The sequence below is a fragment of the Bicyclus anynana genome, chromosome 3, assembly GCF_947172395.1.
Source record: "Bicyclus anynana chromosome 3, ilBicAnyn1.1, whole genome shotgun sequence".
In the NCBI taxonomy this organism is placed as follows: Eukaryota; Metazoa; Arthropoda; class Insecta; order Lepidoptera; family Nymphalidae; genus Bicyclus; species Bicyclus anynana.
This window is the reverse complement of record NC_069085.1, coordinates 16,143,308-16,151,491: the sequence shown is the minus strand read 5'-3', so window position 1 is coordinate 16,151,491 and position 8,184 is coordinate 16,143,308. Positions and strand designations below refer to the sequence as shown.

Here is an 8,184-nt window from a genome sequence, read left to right as displayed (position 1 = left end):
AAGGTAGGTGACCCATCATGATGGAGAAAAATAAAAGAAAACGTATAGGGCCGCTTCCCGGGGGCGATCGCCGGGGCACGTCTGGAGCTGACGCTGGACGTTCCAGCATGCAATCCGTCAGTGACTCCTTACTGAGCAGGCGGGTGGGAGTCGGGGAACCCGAAGATAGTACAGCCGACCAACGGGGTGGGGAGGGGGCGGGTGATGCTTTGCAGAACAGGGCTTCGCCCACAGGTTCTGTCGGCTCAACCGCATCGACCACAGATAAGATAAGTGACGATAAAAGAAGAAAGTGGTCAACAGAAGAAATGTTAGAACTAATGTTTTGCTACTTCAAGGCAAGATCAGAAGGTCCTGGTTACATAGGTAGGCTACAGCAACTTTTTATAGAAAGGAATTCCAATAATCCAAAAATACACAAATTTAACGGAAACACTTTATCAAACCAAGCTCGTAGAATTTTAAAACAAAATGTCATAGCACAAGAATTACTGGACCGGGTACAGAGGCAAGCGGAGGGCCTGGTACCTAGTGAAAACACTGAACCGATTGCGAACCAGGACCACGTTGAAACACAAACATGCAGTACACAAATAAATATACAAAACAGTCAACGCATACAACATACACCCGAACAAGTAGAAGAAGTTAACCAAATGACACGCAACATACAGGTAAATGAAGATCAGGACCCGCTCATTTTACAGTTTCTTCAAGTACTATCTGAAGTAAAAGAAACACCGATTGATAGACGTCTACTTTTGCCTAAGGCTAAAATAAATAAACAATTCATAAAAAACTTAAATAGCTTAAATACTTACCTACCCAACGTATTAATTACAAACAGTACACTGCGAGAAGTAAATAATATAATATACGCTGCTGCTAAAACGCTAATATTAAACAATAAACAAACACCTTACACACCTAAAACTAATATAAAACCTAAAAATGATCCACCTTGGAAAAAAAGAATTCAAAACAATGTAGAAAAACTTAGACGAGAATTAGGACAATTAATAGAAATAGAACGGGGGGTCAGCACACGAAAAATGATAAAAACTAAAGAAAAACTATATGCTAAATATCAAATTCGGAATGAAAATGATCACAGTAACACTGCAGAAATAATAAAACAAAAAATTAAAGCTCTCGCAGGTAGAATTAAAAGATATGTAGATATAAATACAAGAATAGAACAAAATAAACTATTTAAAGTAAATGAACACCGGTTGTACAATAGTTTAGATAATAATAATTTAAATACAGATATTAAGGTGCCCGATAAACAAACAATTGAAGAATATTGGAAGTCTATTTTATCAAATCCTGTAAATTATAATAATGAAGCCAAATGGATTAAAGAAATCGAAATTTCATCAAATGATGTAAAAACAAGTGAAGTAAATTATATTACAGAGGAACAAATTAGAATAGCTATTAAAAAACTGCTGAACTGGAAATCACCTGGCATTGACAAAATACAAAATTACTATTTAAAATATTTTACTAGTACTCACAAATATTTGGCTTCATTATTCACTAGTATAGTTTCAGGCGCAGAAGAATTAGAGGAATGGTTTACCACAGGTCAGGTTATACTTATACCCAAAAACGAAAACACAGATGATCCTAAAAATTGGAGGCCAATAGCGTGCTTGCCAACTATGTATAAATTACTAACATCCGTTTTAGCTAATATAATGTACACCCATTGTCAAGAAAATAACATAATGGCAGTGGAACAAAGAGGTTGCCGACGTGGAGCTAGGGGCTGTAAGGATCACCTGATGGTTAATAAATGCATACTAGAAGATGCACATGAATCCAAAAAAAATCTAAGCATGGCGTGGATAGACTATCAGAAAGCTTTTGATAGTGTATCTCACGAATGGCTCCTTAAAATTCTAGATATCTACCAATGTCCCCCTATGATTAAGAAATTTTTAATGTTAACTATGCCAATTTGGAGGGTTATTATGACAGCGCGTGGCTCACAGGAATCAATTACTACTGAACCGATTTATATTAGACGTGGAATATTCCAAGGAGATTCTCTTTCACCACTATTGTTTTGTTTAGCCATCAATCCTCTCTCATTCATACTAAATAAGTATGAATTGAAAGGGTACAAACCTAAAGATAGTTTCTGGATAAATCACCTATTATATATGGATGATTTAAAAGTATATGCGAACAATAAGAGTAATTTAAAAGTACTATTAGATAGTGTCGAAATTTTCACAAATGATATAGGAATGCGATTTGGGTTAGACAAATGTAATACAATACATCTTTCATCAGGACACAGAAATAACACAACAGGAGAGGGACATATATTATTGAGTGGGGATACTGTTCAACAACTTGCTATAGGAGAACAATATAAGTACTTAGGAATACATGAATCTGGAAAAATAAATCACAGTGAAATTAGAGATAAGATATCCAAAGAATATTTCAAAAGAGTCAAAAAGCTTACAAACACTCATTTAAATTCTAGATTTTTTATAAAAGGTATTAATACTTATGCGATACCAGTCTTGCTGTATTCATTTGGTATCATTAAATATAAAATCAGCGACCTAAAAAAATTAGATGTTAAAACTAGGAAACTGCTAGCAATGAATAAAGCTCACCAGCAAAAAGCTGAAGTTGAAAGGCTCTACTTACCTGTTGACGAAGGTGGGAGAGGTCTTATTAATATAGAGTACATGTATAAATCACAAATAGTCAATTTTAAATAATATCTTAACAATAAAAGCGATTACCTAATAGAAGCAATAGTAAAACACGATAAAAATAGGGATAAATATTCAATAATAAAAGAAGCAGCAGAAATAGAATCAGAATTACGGGTAACACATAATGACACATACACTAAAAAAGAAATTAAAACTGCAGTAACAAAAAAACAAAATGAACAGTGGCGCAGTAAGCAATTGCATGGGCAATTCCCTAAAAAAGTTTTGGACCAGGCAAATATTGATCGTCAACTCTCGTTTAGGTGGTGTAAAAAACAACAAATATCCCCTAAAGTAGAATCATCAATATTTGCCATACAAGATCAAGCAATATTGACCAGACAGCATCAGCGAGATATACTCAAACAACCAGTAGACGGCAAGTGCCGATTGTGTTCAAATAAAGATGAAACCACCCAACACATAATTTCCGGATGTGAAAAACTGGCAGGGACCTATTATGTTAAGCGGCATAATAACCTTGTTCAGTACGTTTACTGGTGTTTAGCTAAAAAACACAAAATTGAGGTTTCTGACCTCTGGTGGAAAGAAACCTTAATTCAACCACAAGTTAAAGAAATAGAATCCGCGAAAATCCTATGGGAAATGCCCGTTCAAACTGATAACACCGTTACGCACAATAGGCCTGATTTAATTTATATTGACAAAACTAACAATACAACTTTTCTAATTGATATTACAGTACCATCTGATTACAACATAGGGGCAAAAGAAATAGAAAAACTCAGTAAATATCATTTGTTAAAAACAAAAGTAAGTAGATTATGGGACACTAAAACGGTTGTTATCCCTATAGTAATAGGTGCAACAGGTGTTGTGGCTAAAAGCTTGGAAAGATACATAGATAAACTAGACGCCAATATTGATATAACTATTCTACAAAAACGAGCAGCAATTCACACCTCGACCATAATAAGCAAAGTTTTAGGAGACACAGTATTTGTACACAACACACAAGTTACAGACCAAAACACACATGAATCACAAAAAAGCACTATTACATTAAATTTAACGAATCAAACATTAACCACAACAAATAGTCAAACACAAAACACAACGCAAACTCAGCAAAGAAGGAGAGGAAGGGGAAGGAATAGAGGAAGAAGGAAAAATAACTGAAGGGGAATAAATGTTCTTTTTCCTGCGAGCCGCAGGACGGAATGTTTATTAAAACCGACTTTTGGGTCGTGAAAGAGAAAACTCTCAACATATAAATAATGATAAAAAAGCTTGGTGTTAAACTGTATTGTACTTGGTGTTACGACTGTGTGCTTAGTTTTAAATAAATTTGTAAAATGGTGGTAAACAAAAAAAAAATAAACCTTGGCTGAGTTTGTTGTGGGCTCTTCTTAGACAAAGGCGCGTTTGAAACCTTCGTAACTTTAATTTTAAGTTTTTGACTATTATTACCACTTGAATTTAGATAAAATTAAATTATGACGTAATCTTGACCTTTCAAAAGTGCTTGTAAACTAAGCCTAATTGAAATAATTAAATTTTGAATTTTTTAATTTCATCATCATTATCAACAGCCGATAGACACTTCGCGCGATTCACGCTTCTCGCGACTCTCGCTTCGCGCGACTCACGCTTCGTTGAACGTGAAGTGGTTCACAGATATCGCGAATGTAGATCGTGCTATGCTAACACAATCAAATCAAATGGTCGATGGGATAGTCAAGCAATGGTTGCAATGCTTCTACACTATGGCTACGTACAATGTTCATTTGTATTTGTAGTTGGATCAAGATGGACGTGGAAGCTATCGCCGCTGCGTCTCTAGTGTTTCAATGGTGTGTCTCATGGTTTCATCATTGGAAGAAAGGGAATTACTCAATTAAAAAGAAAATTACATTTATAATATAAATACCAGAGACAACCAAGAAAACAAAATGAGCACATATTGACATTTTTTTAAATTAATTCTTTGTAGTTCACTAAGTGTCGCCGCACACGGGCCACATGCGACAACCACAGACGCCGCCACAAGAAGCAAGAAGGGACCACAAAAGTAGGTCACTTGTGCTCCGGTGGTCGACACTTGCGGTCGGTGGCTAATGGTTTTTTAAGCCCATACATGCAGTATCATAATAGACTCGAACGAAGAAGGGTTAGCTGCGCTGCTTTTGATAAGAAAACGTTGTCGTAGAAGACGAGTCCGTAGTTATTGCATACATACAATTTTAACAGAAAGGGGTGCGGAATGTGCGTGTGGCGTTTTGCGGCGTTTAGTGGCCGGTGTGGGCCACAAGAAGCGAGAAACGACGATTGTAGTTTGTGGCGGCCACCGTCGTCAACCGTGTGTGGCGAGTCAATACAAAATGTATGAAAACTACAGGAAATATGCCGCTAGCGGCGTTTTGTGGTTGTGGCCGGTTGCCCGTGTGTGGGAGCCCTAAGGATTGCCACACAGAGGAAGATTGGTTAGGGCATCAAGTAACCTTAATCCGGCACTGCGTGTCCTTGCCAGTCTCGAACATAATATTCAAAGATACAATCATATTACTCGATACCTGTGTTAAGTGAACGTAGTGAGGGATAATAGGGCGAGGCGGAGGGTTTACTCACATTTGTCGTAATTATACGTGGTCTAGACAAGGATAGGTCTAATGGCTGATGATGTAAAATTATCTGTGTTACATCGTACAAATTGAATATTTTCAAGTCATATGAGGATCAAGTGAGAAACTGGAGGAAATGAAATAAAATAGTAGAAGTGGCATTGGAATTAAAGGTAATAAACCTTTATAGAAGAATCATTTACGTACGTAAGAGCCGTGATAGCCCAGTGGATATGACCTCGGCCTTCGATTCCGGAGGGTGTGGGTTCGAATCCGGTCCGAGGCGTGCACCTCCAACTTTTCAGTTGTGTGCTTTTAAGAACATAAATATCACGTGTCTCAAACGGTGAAGGAAAAAACATCGTGAGGATTAGGCTAATAGTCCACCACGCTGGCCCAATGCGGATTGGCAGACTTCACACACGCAAAAAATTATGAAAATTCTCTGGTATGCAGGTTTACTCACGATATTTTTCCTTCACCGTTTGAGACACGTGATATTTAATTTTATAAAATGCACAGTTGAAAATTTGAAGTTGCATGCCATGGACCGGATTTAAACCTACGAATTCCGAATCGATGGCAGAGATCATATCTACTGGGCTATCAAGTCTCTCTCGAAAGTAATATAATAAATGAATACAACGAATGTTTGTGTACAAAGATGAAGTAACTAAAAAAAGTAACTAAAAAACTAGATCACCGTTTCTTAACGCTTTTGTAACAAAATGAAAGTAATTTAAACAACAAGTAGAATTATTTCGCCGGTACAAACATCAGCTCCGACAGACGTGATCGTCTAGTGGTTAGGACCCTACGTTGTGGCCGTAGTAACCCAGGTTCGAATCCTGGTCACGGCAGCGAACAGCTGTCGCGGCGGAGCTGGATTTTTTTAATGAAATTTTGGTTTTTATGATGAATATCTAGTGGTCATCATCGTGAGAAACTAAAGAGCTTAAAGAAACCTCCTAGTTTAGTCGCCAAGCATGGTTGTCGACGAATAGGCAAGTCAAATACAAATTGATAACAAAAGAATGATTGATTTAGCAACAGAAATTCTAGCGTGTGACAGGATACATATGTAAGTTTTTTTTTTATTTTAGCTCGTACTGCCTCATTTGGTCTAGTGACTACCCTCATTATGATGACGAAGCTAGTCACTAGACCAAATGAGTTCGAGTCCTAGATCGGGTTACGAAGAACTGAGTTTTATTTCTTCTAAGGTATTTTCAATAAAAATCGTGCAGCCGTGCAGTCGTGTTGGTGCAACTTAGTGGTTCCTTGGAATAAGGGGATTAGGCTCTTGAACCTTATCCTATAACCTTCCTATAGCACTCCCTCCCATTCCTATAGCACTCCTCGATAACGTAGCATTCTACTGGTGAAAGAATTTTTAAAATCGGATGAGTAGTTCCGAAGATTACCCCTTACAAAAAATTGTTAGAAACATACAAACTTACACACTCTATCTCTTTATAATATCATAGTAAGTAAAGTATATATTGAAATGGTAAAAAAGAAATGGAAAGTATATGTTGAAATGGCACTTCATTCCAAAACCCATGCATTATCAAGTTAAGTGGATATAAAATACCCTTATTCCTACTCTTTTCCAATCTCGGCGCACGTCGTATTTGCATGACAAGGCGCCCGGGTTCACTCGCATTTGAATCGGAATTCGAACTGCATTTGAATTGCATCCGGTTATGTACATATAGATAACAATTTTTACATCTCTATAAGCCTTTTGAATGATTTTACTTACTCGTATATTATTTCATTTTAAATCTCCAAGGATTTGTTGACCTGAAAATAATGATTTAATTTAAAAACTTGATACTTTCATGCGTTCGTGAGTAATTATCATCACATGGTGCCATACCCAAAGCGAAGTTTGGTCCAATGAAGTTCAGTTTCTTCTGAATTAATTACCTTAATTTAATTTTTTTTTATGTCAGTGTAGGTCTTAATTTAGATTGTAAGCTTGTGCCCACACAAGCTTACAATCTAAATTAAGAACTGTTTTCGTGGCGAGACCCGTATGTGGTTCCAGCTGAAAATCTCTATTTTAAAAGTTCAAGTGATCAGAATGAGTGGGGTTAAGCTAATAGTCCACCACGCACGCCCAATGCGGATTGACAGACTTTACACACGTAATTCTCAGGTATGCAGATTTTCGCACGATGTTTTTTCTTCACCGTTTGTAGCACATGATATTTAATTTCCTAAAATGCGTAAACTGAAAAGTTAGGGGTGCATATCCGGGACCGGATACGAACCTACGCCCTCCGAATCAAATGCAGAGGTCATATCCACAGGGCTATCACGGTTTAAAGACGCAAATAAAAAGTTGTAATAAACTGTAGCAAAAACTGTGTCAAATCTGCAAACGGTAAAGTGAAAGTAATTTAAACAACAAGTAGAGTTATTTCGCCGGTACAAACATCAGCTCCGACAGCCGTGATCGTCTAGTGGTTAGGACCCTACGTTGTGGCCGTAGTAACCCAGGTTCGAATCCTGGTCACGGCAGCGAACAGCTGTCGCGGCGGAGCGATTTTTTTCAAGTTTTTTATTCACTAGAAAATAATTTCCAAAAATTTACGTTTGATTCTGAAGCCACATTATTCTTGCATTTTTATGAGAAATTAAATTGCTCAAAATGACAATTGGATGACCTTAACTAATATATGTATACACAGACCAGCTGACCTATTGACTATTTTGGTCTTTTTTAGCAACCTATTAAAATATACATCAAACAGATTAACAAAACGTCATTTATCTACTGTGTGATATCCACCAGTAAGCACCGGATGACATTTTTCCAATCTCAATTTCGTAAATAATTGGCATACGTC

At 37.0% G+C, this 8,184-nt stretch overlaps 1 non-coding gene across 1 annotated transcript; it reads left to right on the top strand.

Moving 5' to 3' along the window:
* Positions 1-7,783: 7,783 nt before the first annotated feature.
* On the top strand, positions 7,784-7,855 carry Trnah-gug (transfer RNA histidin (anticodon GUG)). Its single transcript has one exon. It is a non-coding gene; the product is annotated as a tRNA-His (tRNA).
* The last annotated feature ends 329 nt before the right edge of the window (positions 7,856-8,184 follow it).